This window comes from Callorhinus ursinus, unplaced genomic scaffold (assembly GCF_003265705.2).
Source record: "Callorhinus ursinus isolate GAN/ISIS: 27379988/994484 unplaced genomic scaffold, GSC_fseal_2.0 scaffold18, whole genome shotgun sequence".
In the NCBI taxonomy this organism is placed as follows: Eukaryota; Metazoa; Chordata; class Mammalia; order Carnivora; family Otariidae; genus Callorhinus; species Callorhinus ursinus.
The window spans coordinates 5187241-5203013 of NW_027397080.1; positions in this window are offsets into that span (position 1 = coordinate 5187241).

A 15773-nucleotide genomic window follows, 5' to 3' on the forward strand; every position below is an offset into this window, starting at 1 on the left:
AGCGGCTGTAAGACTGGAGCTAGATTGTGGGGTCAGAGGCTGTCCATTAAAATCCTGCCCCCCCTCCTTAAATGGGAGGCCACAGATAAGTTGCCGAACCTCTCTGAGCTTCATTTTACCCATCTGTAAAAACTGGGCATTGTATGAACCTCACGGGGATGGGGAGGTGGCAAGGATTGGATGAGTCACCCACATGTTCGAGAATCTGAACTTGACAAGTCTAGGTAATTAAGCCCCAAGACCAGAGGTACCGTCCTAGGAGTTTGGAGGGAGAGATGGCTGCACTCTGGAGGAAACGAGGAAGGCTTCCGGGTGATGGCGAGTCTCACATTGGATCCTGGAATCCAAGCGGGATAGAGGCAGATGGAGAGGCTTGGAGAGGGCATGTCAGGCCGAAGACCAGTGGGACAGAGCCCAGAGGTAGGCAAGGACAGGACCCAGTGGCAGAACAACAGCTCCCCATGGCATTCGGAGGAAGATTTAAACCCCCACGACGCAGGTGGGTAGGTTGATGCCAACCTGGGGAGGGGTGGGAAGCCCAGGCTAAGAAGTTGGGGTAACTCTTCAAGGAGAATCAGCAGAGCTTGTGACGAACCAGGTATGGGGTTGGTCAGGTTTCCGGCCTGGGTGGCTGGGAGGCGGCCAGTGCCACCGACAGGAATCAGTTTCTGTGTTCCTTGAGACTCTGGTGTGTCTCTTCTGGACCCAGCTCTGGGTTGGGCACAGGGGTACGGATAGGAACAAGCCATGCTTCCTCCTCTCAGCAAGCTTCCTATTCTAGGAGGGATTCACGGACCAGCAGGCATCTGATCAGGACCTTGAAAGGTAGGGAGGATTTGAACACAGAGATCTGGGACTGGACCCTGCCCACCCCCACCCCCAGCAGCGCCGAGCCTCGACAGGGTGACACGGAAGGGTGGAGAGAACCCAGGAAATGACAGGAGAGAGAAGAGACGGGGGAAATGGAGGCCTCCTCTGGGAGCTGGGGTGGTATTCTGTTCCTTACTTCCCTCTGGGGTCCCTGCGGGAGGAGCCATGGCCAGGCTGCTTCCTACCTGAATGCCTCTCTTGTGGGCAAGGACACAGAGGAGGAGGGGAAAGTGCTCAACAAAGGGGCATTCTTCTAGCCACGACCCAGAATCAATGGAGGCTTGTTTGCCCTGCTGCCTGGGGAGTAGCCCGGCATGCTGGCTAGAGGACCTGGACAGCAGGGTGGGAACACCGAGTTCTGGGCTGCGCCTGGAGCATTGTTCTGGCCCCAGAGTAGCCACACCCTTGTCTTCCAGCAGCTTCCAAAAAAAAAAAAAAAAAAAAAACGGGTGTGGGGCAGTGGGGGAGGGTGCTTCCAGAGAACACCCAGGCCCATCTTCACCTGCAGGGGGAGCCCTTGGGCCCCGAGATTGCTACTTTCCCACGGTCGTGGGTCCAATTTGCCCAAGGGCCTTGTTTACCCAGAACTGCAGCCACTGGGCTTCACGAAGCGGAAGGCCTGAGCCTAAGTCCCAGCTCTGTGATCTCTCCCAGCCTCGGTTTCCTTATCTGAAAGATGGGACTAATGATACCCGCATCACAGGTAGGAATTACTGGGTGGATCCAAAGAGACAGCGTGTTCAAAGTGCTTTGAAACTGCACGGTGTCTGCGCGCGTGAGGGTGCTGGGAGGGTGGTGGCCGGTGGAGGACTCGGCAGAGAGGGCGCGAGCCGCAGCGAAGTCGCAGAGAGGGGTCCACGCGGACCTGCCGGGCCGATGCTCGCTGCTTCGGGGAAAGGCAGCCGCAGACAACCCACCTCTCTGGCCCTGTCTTCTCTCCTTGTGCCCCCAGCACGCGTCCCATCTCTCCTAAGTATTCCTTCTCTTTTACACTGGCCGTTTATTTCAGCCTGAAATTTCACAGGTTTGGAGAGAAGGGCAGCAGCCACCATCATGGAGAGTGGACTCTTGCAAGCACCGGCAGGCAGAGCTCACAGAATCCCCATGGCAGCCTCGTGAGCTGGATCCAGTCGCCATCCCCATTTCACAGAGGAGGAAACTGAGGCTCAGAGTCGTGAACAGACTTGGCTGACGCCCAGCTAGAGAGCGTGCAAAGCTGGAGCAACACACACATCTTCAGAGTCCAAGGCCAACTAATGCAGCTCCCTCCCCCCCCCATCCAAAATTCGTCCCCCTGCCAGCTGCCGCTTCCAGCGAGGGCCGGCCGGGGGGGGGGAGGCGGGGGGGGGGCAGGCTACCTCCCTGCAGCAGCCTGTTTCACTGTTGGGGCACCCAAATCCACCCCTGGAGAGTAGCCTTGGCTCAGACTTGGGGTGTGACACGGGATGGATGAGGTGACAGGGAGATGGGGGAGGTCTGTGGCACAGGCCAGCAGGGCCCACGGAAGGTGCTGGGAGGGTGAGCTGAAGGTGGCCCAAGGTGACCTTTACCCAGCCCCCCTCCTTGCTACAATGCACCTGCCCAGGTGGTTTCCAGTTCTGCCTCGCCGGAGGATGGAGCCCTCCTGAGGAAGCCAAAAAGGGGACAAAGGACGAGAGGCTGGAGCCACCCAGGCCGGCGCGCCCCACTTCAATTCCTGTCTGCTCCTCACCACCACCTTGAGAAGCAGACAGGAAGGGGATTAGCGCTCTCCTTTCACAAATGACGAAGCTGAGGCCCAGAAGTGAGGTGGCCTGCCCGCGAGCACTTGTCCGTTAAACATGTGTTGACACCGGACCAGGTGCCAGCCCTGGGACACAGCTGAGGCTGAAGCCAGGCCCCCAGAGCAAAGCCGCGAGCCCACCCCACAGAAGCAGATTGTTGCTTAATTCTCCGGGTGGCCTCTCTCACCGTTGTCTTCTGCCTTGGCATTCTAGAGACTGAGTTCATGTTCGAGGATTTGGGGAAGGGGAAAACTGCGTTTGTGTTTACTGACGGCAGGGGAATAGAAAACAATCTCCATGAAGAGGGGAGAATTATTTCTCTACATCCCCCAAAACCAAAACCAGGGAGAGTAGATGCTCAAGCTCTGAAAGAGGGGCTTCTGTTTGCTGGGAGGGGTGAGGCTGGCACAGCGGGAGGGGCCAGGCCATCTCCACATGGCTCTGCCCAGGAGAGGGGGGCGCTGGGAAGACAAGACCCAGGGAGTTGGGTGCAGGCAGGGACAAGGGGGCAACAGAAAACGTGAAGCCAGCGGGCCAAGAAGGAAATCTCTGGGGTAGGAAGAGAGAATGGAGGCGTCTGATCAGCATTTGCATAAATTGTGCTCTGGGGTATGCAACATCATCCCGTCTTCTGTCTTCTGATGAAATCTTCAGTAAAATTGGCTTTACCCGCTCCACCTTTATGAGACACTTGGATTGGCTTTGGGGGTCTTGGCTAGAGAGCCAGGCCCTCATTACGGGTGGGTGCAAGCTGCCAACAGAGATTGTTCCTAGGGCTCTCAAAACTGCTTTCCATCTCCAGGTAATTTAAAAATGGTTCAGTGCAAAGCAGAACAGAAAGATCTTTTGTCTCGAAACACAATGAATAATGAAAGTCACGTTGTGTTGCATGAGTGATCGTCAAATGTGATACTCCTCTTCCATAAGACTGGAGCTTTTTGGTGGCAAGTTATTTTTCCTGTTTTTCCCGGCTTCAGCCTCATCAGTAGAGGTACTTCTCTCTGCTAACTCCAAGGACAGCACCCGCCCAGGCCCTTCCAACTGCCCCGGCTGCGGCTGGCCACACACAAAGGGGCCTTGTGGGTTCCCAGGAATTAAGCACGGGTGGGTGACGGGGACGAGACAAAGTTGGTGACCAGGAGTGCTGAGTCTTGCCAAGTCCCCCTCCTAGCAGTCATCCTCCCCTGGAGGGGGCGCTGTGGCGGGGGGCCATTGTTATACTTCTGTAACTGGGAAAAACCTCGCAGGGTGTTACCATTTTCTATCCAAATTGAATTAAAATGGTCTTGAGCACCTGCTACTGGCTTAGCAGAGAGTCCAGGATCACCTTTTGTGGTCAGTGCCTTCCTTCCCCTGCCAGTCTGACCACTTTGGGTCATTCAAGAATAGCCAAGGATTCTAAAATCCAAGAGAAATGCAACTACTTGACTTTCACTCCCAAGATGGGGACAAGAGTCTCGAAGTCCAGAGGCAGTCACGTGAGGGCTCTGTCCCTGCTGGAGGGATGTTGCACTCCAGGTGAGCTCCCTCCCTGAGGGGGCTGTCCTGCCCCTGCTCCAGGCAGTGAGAGTCTGTGGGCACCACGCCCCCTGCACCAGGCAGGGCCCATCGCCTGTTGGGCTCACCTGTTAGTGTCCCAGGTCATCTGCTCTCAGAGCCGGCACTTCGTTCTTAGTCCCAGACCCCAAATATTCGGGGAACTAATTTTAAAAAGAGATTTGAATTGCCCCTAACCGAACTTAGAAACTCAGAACAGTTCTCCTGTGGAGGTAGACGAGGGGTGGAGCCTGGAGGAAACCCCTTCCATCCCTCCTTACCCTTTGGAGGAGAGAGAAGAAGGAACCTTTGGCATCTTTTATGCTAAAGCAGAAAAAAAGTTTTCAGCAGATCACTCCCACTTTTATTTTTATTAAAGAGAAGCCCTGTGTTTGTTGTTGTTGGTGGTGGTGGTGGTTTTTTTTGTGGGGGCGGGTTTGCACATGGTTTGTTACCTTCAGACTTTTAGGAAGTTTTGTAAGATCTAAGAAATGGATGACTGGACAGTTATTCTCCAGTGGACACCCCGAGACCACGTTTTGGCGGGGGAGGTATTGCCTAATGACTGTTTCTGGACAGTTACACTCTGCCAGCTAAGTATCTTATTTCATGTTTGCTTCTGGGTAACTGCATGAATTTCTCTGCCTTTTTTAATCTGTCTTCCTCTTGCTATAAAGTTATAAAAATAAGTACCAAAGCCCGCTGATGTCAGAAATATTTCATAAGAAGCCAAAGGTCTCTGTGTAGGCTACAGCAGGAGCTCCCAACCTGAGGGCTATAGAATTCTGGAAGGCTTTCAGGTTATTGCCAGGGATTAGTGAGCACCCATGTGTGCTGTGTGTTTATCATAGAGGCGTTGATGTCAGGCTGCCTGGGCTTGAATCAGCTCCATCAACATCCTGTGTGAACTTAAGATGTGTTCCTTGAATTCTCTGAGGCAGTATTTCCTCATCTGTGAAATGGGGGTGATACTAAAAGCACCTAATTCATAGAGTTATTATGGGGATTAAAATAAATAATACATGTAAAGTGTTGAACCCTGTGCCTGGCATAGTAATTGACTGGTCAATAAGTGTTTATCGTTGTTAAGAATAGCCTTTCCATTTATCAAATTATTTCCCAGGCACAGCGCTAAAAACTTCCCGTCCATTATCTCAAATCCTCAAAACACCCCTCATTTATAAAAAGTGATAAGTTGCCCGATGCTAGACCGTTCCAAGACTTTTATTTTATACCAGTTTCCAAAACTGGCTCTTTTTGGCTCAAAAGCCTGCTTTCTCTGAGTTGGATCAAACTGTACATGAAGCGAACTGCAGGCTGATTATTTAACATGTCTTGTGTATATATGCAAAACTTGCATTCTCTTCAAAGTATTTCATAGCCAGCCCAGCACAGAGTGGAAGGTCCCGAGCCCCGAGCTGGGGAGGAAGGATGAGGAGGGCTCCAGTCCTGTGGCAAAGATGAATGCTTTATTTGCTGAATGGTGTCAAATCTGCAAAATCCTCCCCAAACCCATTGGCAAATCCCATGCTCCTGCTTTACTGACAATCAGACAATACTCTCTTTTTCTTGCTAATCTAACAAAAATTATTCTAGTCCTTCTCTTTTCCCATAAAATGTCTCTCCCAAGGGTGAATCTTTGAATCGCCCTGCTGGAGACTTTTCCTATTGCAGAGTGAGATTATAACAGAGTTCGATATGTTCTCATCATAACTGAAATGTCTAGAGAGCTTGGTGTTTTGTTTTGTTTTGTTTTGTTTTGTTTTTTCCTTTTAACTGCGGAGACATGAGGAGAAATTTCCAAAGACTTGGGGAGGGTGGGACTTGGAGTAGGGTGGAGGCAGTCACTAGTTACCAATGAGGGCAGAAGTATTTCAATAATCCCAAGCCTATGTGCCCTCAGTGGTGGGTCCTAGCTCTGAGTCAGCCCTGAATGCAATATGTTTTAAATCCAGCTAGACCGTGTAGATTTTCTTGTGGTTTCTACAGTATAAAAACTGATTTCACAATAGCTTATTGACATTACAAATTTTCACAAACAATGGATACCATGGTATTTTGTTTTATGTTAAAAGTATTCTTCCATAGCACGTTACCAACTGCTGCAGGCAAGATTACTGATGCATGCAAAACAGGAAGGGAAATCTTAAGGAGAAATAAAACATCTGCTTAGCCTCAAAGTATCTTCTTCAAAATATCAATTACCATCATGGCTTTAAAAGATGGCCACAGATTCTTTGATACTTATCCCTCTGGGAAGCAGAGCTTAATTCCCTCCCCCCAGGACCGGACTTAGTGACTCACTTCTAAAGTATGGAAAAGAAAAAAAAAAAAATAGAAAGTTTTACAGGGGAGAAACCTGGCGGACATTACATTAGCCAAGTGATTAAGGTTAACATCACCAATAACAAGACACGTTGCTATGATATAGCCGCGGATAGCACTGAACGAGAAGGCCACCTCTCCTCTGTGATATTGCCCCCGCCCCAGTCCACAACCCCGGTCTAATCATGAGAAGCCTGGAACAAAGCCTCAGGACCATCCCACAGCAGACCTGACCAGTGCTCTTCAAAAGCCAACGTCATAAAAAAACAAGGAAAGACAGAGTCACTGACTGAAAGAGCCTAAGGAGACATGATGACCGAATGTAGTGTGGGACCCTCGATGGGGTCCTGGAACCGAGAAGGGACATTAGTGGAAAAACTGGCGAAATCCGAATAAAAGCTGTAGTTAATAGTGTTGTCCAACGTCAATTTCTTAGTTTTGATGAATGTGCCATGGTTATGAAACATGATGTCACATTAAGGGAAGCCGGTGAACTCTCTGTACCATTTTTGTAACTCTTGGGTAAATCTAAAATAATAGTATAAAGAATAACAAAAATCACAAAGGCTTCCAGTTTCTCAATTACACACAAAAGTGTTCATCCTCACAAAGATTGGGAACTGCAGTTACGCAACACTCAGAGCGCTGAATGAAAGAAAAACCACTAACAAAACACCGTGGGTTGCATCGATGTTTCCAACCATCCCAATGGATGCACAGTCCAGCGCAATGGATGATGTCCTCCTGTGGCTGGCCTCATTCCCTGCTCCGAGCTGCGACCTCAGGGTGGAGCCTAGCCCGAACAGCACGGAAACTGGGAGGTTTCCCAGTAGGGCTGGGTGGGAGGAGGGAGAGTCTCCCAGCTTGAATGGAGGGAGATCGTGGGCATTGAAATAATTAACACATGTAAAGTGCTCAGCCCTGTGTCAGTCAACTCTGTTTATTATTGTTTTTATTAGTAGCAGTCGTAATGGTATCACCATTCATCAAATACCTGTTGTTTTGTAAGCCATGTGCCCAAAACTTCCCGTGCATTATCTTAAATCCTGACAACATCCCCACTTTATATAAAGAGGCGTTCCGTGACTTGCCCAAGGCTAGACTGCTCCAGAACTTGTGTTCTTTCCTGGTCTGCTCAGCCCCCTCCGAGTCTCCGAGTCTCCATTTTCCACAAGGTTTGAAGATAGAACTGGCCCCAAAGGGCAGTGTAGCTCAGTGGCAGGGGGAAAAGCTCAGGCTGTGAAGTCCACAGAAACCTTTGTACTTTGTTCCCAGGGCTGTAAGCAGGATGCCGTCTGCCGTGGCGCCAAGTGCAGAATTAGTACTCAATCCGTGTTATTTGAGTAAGATAATATTGGGAATTTTTTAATTGAGTTTTTTTCCTTCGCCCAAATGTTCTTGCTGTTTAATGGCCCTTCACTCATTGTCTGAGGGGGCGGCAGAGAACAGCCTTGGAGAAAGAAGTCATTGTTCGCCACTGAATGTCAAATTGGACTCTTGAAAGAGGCCGAAGCAAAATTGCTTTGAAGAGCCAGGCATTCAATTGTAAGAGTCAACATATATAGGAGAGGAAAAAAATTTTTTTTCCAGAATTCTAGAATCTTCTCTTTAAATAAACGTTCATAGAAAACCTTCAATCAAACTCGGACAACCCAGAGAATACAAGTTTTGCTGAAGTCAGAGAGCAGGCAGTTTCTCGAGTCAGACAGGGAGCTCTTCCGATCTGGGTGGAGAAACTGAGAAGAAGGAGAGCAAGAGCATGGGATTCGAGCCTGGAGCCTGCCTCTCGAGAATCTGCTGCAGATAGAAGAGCACAGAGCCCAGAGGCTTCCCCTGGTGCTGGAGAGCACATGGCCTCACAGAGGGCCCTGGGCCCCCATGGAAGCCATGCTTGTGCAATGGCAGTAAGTCTTCTATAGGGAGAGGACCTCACATTCACTCTGCCCAGCTCCACCCCACGTCCCACCCCTTCCCAGTCAATGCTGATTATTGAGCTGTGAGCTCTTTTTTTTTTTTTAAGATTTTATTTATTTAGGGCGCCTGGGTGGCTCAGTGGGTTAAGCGACTGCCTTCGGCTCAGGTCATGATCCTGGAGTCCCGGGATCGAGTCCCGCATCGGGCTCCCTGCTCAGCGGGGAGTCTGCTTCTCCCTCTGACCCTCTTCCCTCTCGTGCTCTCTATCTCTCATTCTCTCTCTCTCTCAAATAAATAAATAGAATCTTAAAAAAAGATTTTATTTATTTATTTGACAGAGAGAGCACAAAAACAGAGGGAGAGGGAGAAGCAGACTCCCCGCTGAGCAGAGAACCTGATGCAGGGCTCGATCTGAAGACCCTGGGATCGTGACCTGAGCTGAAGGCAGACACTTGACCCACTGAGCCACCCAGGCATCCCATAAGGTGTGAGCTCTTAACCCCAAACCCACCTCTCTCTTCTGTCCTGAGACATTTGTTGCCATGGCAGGCTGTGTCCATAGGGGGCACTAGAGAGCTCAAGACTGGATGCAGGGCAGAGGACTTGAGGCTTTCTGCTCGCTCTTCCTTTGTGGCAGCATCACCTCCCAGCAGCCCTTCACCCTGGCAGTGGCAACTGGTTCCAGTAACAACTGGTTTACACATTCCCAGAACCAGCCTCACTGAGGCCTGCTGGAGGGATCAGCGCCGGCCGGAGGCGTGCCCTCGTCAGGGGCCGGGGCTCCAGTTTCTAGGTTCTAATAATCTCAGCTTCTTCTTCTGTCTTCCCATCCTGAGGGGCGGTATCTGTTTCCTGCAGTTATACCTCTGATATCTCACTGTTTGCTTTTCCACTTGTCCAATACTGTTTAGCCAGTTCCTTATATTAAGAAAACAGCCAATGTGATTTCCGTTTTCCTGATGGGACTGACTCACAGAGGGCCTGACTCCCCTAAGGCCTTTGTGGGTCATGGTAAGCATCAGAAGTTTCCAGTGGGGCGTATCCGAACACTGATAAGACATTGATTGTGAGAGGCTTGGGGTCAGGATGAGAAGGGCTCAGAGGGCACAACCTTGACACCAAGAGACCATGACTGCAAAGTCATGCTCAGGGCCCAGAGCCAGGCTGGACCAGCTATGTCAGCAGAGAAGTGATGGGGACTGAGGCTAACCCCAGAGACCCAAAAGGGCAAGGCAGCCAGCAGGGCCAGCAAGCCCAGAAGCCCAGGCCCCCGATGTCATGGAAGGCTCTGCTACCAGATGTCATCCTGAGGGGTGGGGAGTGGGCACCACCAAGAGATGGAGCAATTCTAATACAGAGTTTGGATCCTAATTCGACTCCCCCAACCCTGAACAAGAATGCATTTTTTAATTTAAATTTTTTGCTTTTGTGACACCATTTCAGGTTTATAGAAAAGTTACAAAAATAGTGCAAAGAATTCCAAGATACCCTTCTTCACCCCAATTCCCCAAATGTTAACATGTTACCACATTTGTTTTTCCCTTCTGCATATTTTTCTGCAGTGCATATATAGTTTTTTTCTGAAATTTTTAAAAGTTACAGACACGATACCTCTTTACTCCTAACTACTTGAACATGTATTTCTTAAAAACAAGGACAGCCTCTTACATACCCACAGAACAATTATTAAAATTGGGGAGTCACCATTATACGGTACTATTATCTAAGCTCTAGACTGACTTCGGATTTTACTGGTTGCCCCCAAACGTTCTTTATAACAAAAGAAAATGCAGGATCGTGCATTGTATTGTTGTGCAGAGAATAAACTTTCACCCAGAAAGAATACTGGGGGGAAGGTTGCTGTGATCAAGTCGGGCTCATTTGTAGAAGAAATCAAGTCTTATTTCTGCATGTCTGAGCCATACAATGTCCATGCTGGCCATGCAACGTTCGCAATGAAGAAGAGCGTCAACAGTGACAGTAATAAAATTCATGTCCCTTTCGGTCCTGGGTCTGTATGTCTTTGAGTCATATTTGTGGTCATTTGGTATCAGCCAGTTACGAAAAAAGTTATTGAGACAATGTAGTTTCATGGGAAAGGCAAGAGTTCTGGAGTTAGGCCCAGGTGGAAAGCAAGCATTGCCCCTTGACCCTGGCCCAGTTTGAACCTTTCGGAGTCTCCGCTTTCTTGCCTTTACCACGGAGGGGAGAGGGGCACAGCAGGACCTAGAACCTGGCAAATCCACACTCACATCTTGGCTCGGGGCTTACTAGTCCTGGGATGCCAGGCATGTGCCTTCTCCAGTTTGGGTTTTGGTCGGCTCCTCTGTAAAGTGGGGAAAACATGAACAAGGCGTCTCGCTGGGCTGTGGAAAGGAGGTTCTTGTATGGAACGGGCCTGGCTTGTAGCAGGTTCTCGGGGAAACATTAATTCCCTTCCATCAGCCCATCTGAGTTTGGACATGTGATTCTTCCTCTGGGGGCCTCAATGTCCGCATCTGTAAAACAGAACCAGGGATGCCCATCTCTTGTGCTGTGAAGAACGAAAATTGCTGTTGGAAGGGCTTAGTGCTCTGAAAAGCCTGATGCACTGTGGCCTTGGCCCAGTAAGTGACTGGCAGATGGTGACAAAAACAGAAAGTACTTTGCAATCCTGGGGCCTGCCAAGAATGTGGGCAAACCTGTCCTTCCACTGCTGCCCTGGGGCTCTAGGACGCACCATGTTCCCCCCACCAGCAGGTTCCTCCTGCCTCCCCTGGGTGCGTCTGACGCGTCCTGGAGCCTGCTTCTAGGAAGCCAGCCAGCCCTGCCTCCGAGAAGGGAGGAAGGATGTCACCCTGTCCTCGGCAAGTTGTTGAGCAACAGAAGGCAGCTCCAGCGCTACCCCACACTGCTGGGGAGAGAGGAAGGAATCTGCAGGCGGCTCGGCTTTCCCCAGAGGAGTCCCACCCATGGCTCCAGCCCTGCCGGTCTCCTCCCTGGCTCAGGCACATACCAAGTTCACAGTCAGATCAGGAAAGCAGAGAGGCATGGTGGAAAGGACTCTAGCCTGGGAGGAGGAAAGCCCACCCTAGCATTTATGGGTTCCAGAAAGAGCTGGGCAAGTCCTCTTGGAATAGGAGGCCTTTAGCAAGAAACCTTGCCCCTGGGGAGGCCAGCTAAGGGAGGCAAAGGGTGGGTGTGTCCTGTCCCAGAGAAGGGGCAGGGGTCCAGCTCCCCCACCAACTGCCTAGATGATGAAACCACAGGCCACATACCAGCCTTATGTGCCACACTCTTGACCTTATACTTCTTTCATCTTATGGAGCCTCCTAAGTCCTAAGGAGCTTGGGGGCATCTTCCTCCTTTGATAACAGGAGAGACTTGAGGCCTAGAGAATGAAACTACTGGCTCTGCTCGGGATTGAAACCTGGATCTGCTTGATTCCAAAGCCCATGTTCCCCAGGTGTGCAATCTGGAGCTGGGCCAGGGCTGCCCTTACTTTCAAGGGCCAACACCTTTCTGGGTGCAGCTCTGTAATCTTGCCAAGTCAATCACATAGTCCTTTTCCCTGGACCGACACACTCTGGGAATCCCAGATCTGGTGGGGACTGTCCACATCACCTAGCAGGGGCCGAAAGTATCTGTAATTATATGTCGTATGTGCCTTCCTCCCACCCCACCTGACTGGGTTATTCCAGGCACTGAGTCTAATTCCTCTATTTATCTGCCCATGTGCCAAGCAAATGCCAGGAATGAAGTAGGAGTTCAGGAGATGTTTATTGGGTGCACAGAGGTGGAGTTTAAACTCTCTGTTTATCAGAGGAAGCATCTGAGACCAGTGCAGGAGGGCAGGGACTTGCCCACGGTCACTGAGGCCTGTCCCACTTCTATCCAGGGTGGTTTCCCCTCTATTACTCAGTCCTGGCTCAGGCTCAGGGTTTTGCCAAGAAAGAGAGCTGGCATTTAGGGATCCCCAGGGGAAGCCAAAGACTCCATCTGGTTCCTCAAGACCCTCCCTGCTATAAGATTAGGGACAAGTCCCCAAAGGGAGCTGGGCAACCAGAACCTAAGACACCCACCTTGAAAGGGAGACCAGTTGCCCCTGAAGTTCAAATTTGCTGACCTGAAAAAGGAGAACAGCATGGCAAACAGTTTCTGTTTCACAGAGTAAGAGGCAGAGTGCCTGTGAGGCTAGGCTGGTGTCTTGTGGGCCCTGGTAATCCTCTGACTTGAAAGGCAAGAACTGGGAAGTAATTCTGAGTCTATAAGGAGATGAAACCCAAAGATTCCACTGTTGCCCATTATCTATGCATTCATTCATTCATCGGTTCATTCACTCACTTATTCATCAGTGTCGTGTTTCCTAAACTTCACCCATGCCATATTCCTGGCATCACTTTGCCTTCTCCAGTATAAATTATACACTTATTTTTACTTGATGTTTGTCTTTGATTATTTTGCTTCACTGAATTTAGCCACCGTCTGGGCAATAGTGTAGTTTATTTAAGCACAACTGTGAGAACAACATCCTGTTTGTCCACATAAGCCCCGAAATTCCCTCCAGACCGCCCTTGGGTGTCCCTGCATTTACCCCTCTCTCCTCTCTGTGTCTTAGTTTCCCCATTTGAGAGGTGGGTGGCATTTGGGTGCAGTGATCTTCCAGTCCTGACCTTCTAGAAGTCTATGGTTCAAAGAGTCACACCCAGTAAAGAAAAACACGGACACCAGACGGAATCCGTGGGAGAAGTAACTGGTCAAAAGCCACAGATTTATCTGTCATGTTTCTGAACATGACTCAGGAGGCCAGACAGGAAATCCCTCGGATTGGTCTGCAAACCACCCTTCAGGGACTAAGAAAAACAAGTAGGCAGGTCTCCAGGAACCTTAAACAGCCCCAAAAGCACAAGCTACACACACTTCACTAGACTGTCCGAGAGTCTTCTGGAGTTTCTGGAGGCACTGGGATCCCTGATAGAGAAACCTTACCCCTGAAGATGCTTGGCGCTGAGAAATGACTAGGCAGAAGAATGACCCAGCTGGCCTCTTCCCGGTCCCCAGGACAGGCCAAAGGGAAGTACGTGTCTTTCTGGGTACCTGCTTAGTCCGTAAGTGTCGATTTAACCCCAACGTGGGCAGGGAAGGAGAATGAGGCCCATCTTTGTTGTATGCATCCAGCCCCTCCTCGTCCAGCTGACTGGCCAGAGGTGGGCACCTGCCTTGGAGGGAACCACTGCAGAGGCCAGGCTGAGCCAATCAGTTTCCCAGACTTTAGAGTTAGGACGAGGAGAGCCCAGACAGTTAGGTGCAGAGGAGACCTGCTTAGAACATTCACTGAGAGAAAGGAAGGAAACCAGTGTTCTGAGAGAAGCACGGGGTGGGAGGGGGAAGCTGGGCACTCCCAGAGAGCCTTCCGTCCTGATGGCTTGCCAGTCCGGGAGCGAGGTCCTTGTGTGACTCGCCTGCCCTTGAGATCTGTGATATAGCCCTGACTCCTCATATTGAATTACACTGTGGGCTTAAGCAGCTGGAGTGGGCTTCTGTTTCATGTAACCAAATCAATCATGGATACAGTGAAGCCAGTCTTTCAGCCTCCCAAATGAGCCTCGGCAAGCCAGGCACTAGCAATCATGATCTTGGTGATGCCCGCCCTTACATTTGATTGGTACATTATAACTTTAAAAGTCCCTAACATAGGGTTCATCCCTTCCAGCCTGGGAGGACTGGCCCCAGACTACTCATGCACAAGACTTTTCTCCCAAGAGCACAGGGTTCAGAATAGCCCAGCTTTGGAGCCAGGCAGACCTAGGTCCCAGTCCTCACTTATCTGTCCACTTACTACCTATATGACCTATTGAACCTCTCTGAGCCTCACTTCCTCATTTCTACAAACTGGAAAGCAGGACAGTGTGGACCCCGGAGTCACCTCCTGGCTCTGCAGTCTATTGGCTGATGACCTTGAGAAAGTGATGTCATTTCTTTTTTTTTTTTTTTTAGATTTTATTTATGTATTTGAGAGAGAGCAGCAGAGAGGAGCGGAGGGAGAGAGATAAGCAGACTCCACACTGAGCACAGAGCCTGACGTGTGGCTTGATCTCACAACCCTGGGATCATGACCTGAGCTGAAATCAAGAGTCAGATGCTCAACCAGCTGAGCCACCCGGGCGCCCCAGTGATGTCATTTCTCAAAGCCTCAGTGTCTTCAACAAAAAAGTAATAAAGTGGTGTTATAAGGCTTGAATGAAGTATGCAAATGCTTAGCTCATTTGCTGGCTAAGCCTGATCACACTGTGCCTGAAACCTTACAATCCCTAGACCCTTGAGTTACATTAGCCAATAAATTCCCATAGCATTAAAAACAAATGTCTGGCACAATATCTGGCACATGCTAAAAATGTTCAGTATGTGGTAGCCATAATAATAATTTATTATGTAAAATACCTAGCATGAGGCTTGACATATAATTATTAATCAAAAATCATGTATTATAAAGTGCACATTGCTCAGTACAGAGGGTTTGACTTGACCTGGCTTAGCAGGATCACTTTTAACAGAAAAAGAAGTCTTAGTTGATAGCAAGCTCTAAGTGAATCAACAGTAATCAACAGTAATCTCACTACAAAGATAAATGTGATCTTGAGTGGTATTTAAAAAAGTCTATATGTCTCTAGAAGATGGGAGGTGTAGTTCTATCTCTCTTGCCCTGATCAGACAGCACCTAGAGATGGAAAGGGGGTGCCGCCTGGGAAAGCATCTTAGAAGCTCTCACTTTCCAAGGAAAATAAAAGTTCTTTCTTGGCAAGTATGCCTATTTGAAAAAATGAGTTAAATACACACACACACACACACACACACACACACACTCACACACATGCACACACACACACACACATGCACACACAAAAATTTCCCCTTATTATGTCTTTGTTTTGGAGTAAGCCACAGTAATCAAGGTAGTGTGGGATTGGTGTAAAGCCAGACAAATACACTATTAGAGCAGAACTTAGAGTCCAAAAATACACATATAAATACAACTGATTTTTGAGAAAGGTTTGCAAGCACACCCATGGAGAAAAGGTAAGTCATTTCCACAAACGGTGCTAGAACAAGTGCTCTTCTATATGCTAAAACACACACACATCCTCCAATCTACTATTTGCATCATAAGTAAAAAGTAACTCAGAGTAGATTCATACCCCTAAATTATATAAATGTATATAAGTATACAAATGTATATAAAACGTATAGAAGAAACATAGGAGAAAAATTTTGTGGTCCTGGCTTAGGCAAAGATTTCGTAGCTACAACAGCAAAAGCATAATCCATGAAAGAAAAAAATCAATAAATTGGACTTCATAAACAATAAAATCACTCTTTGAAATACAC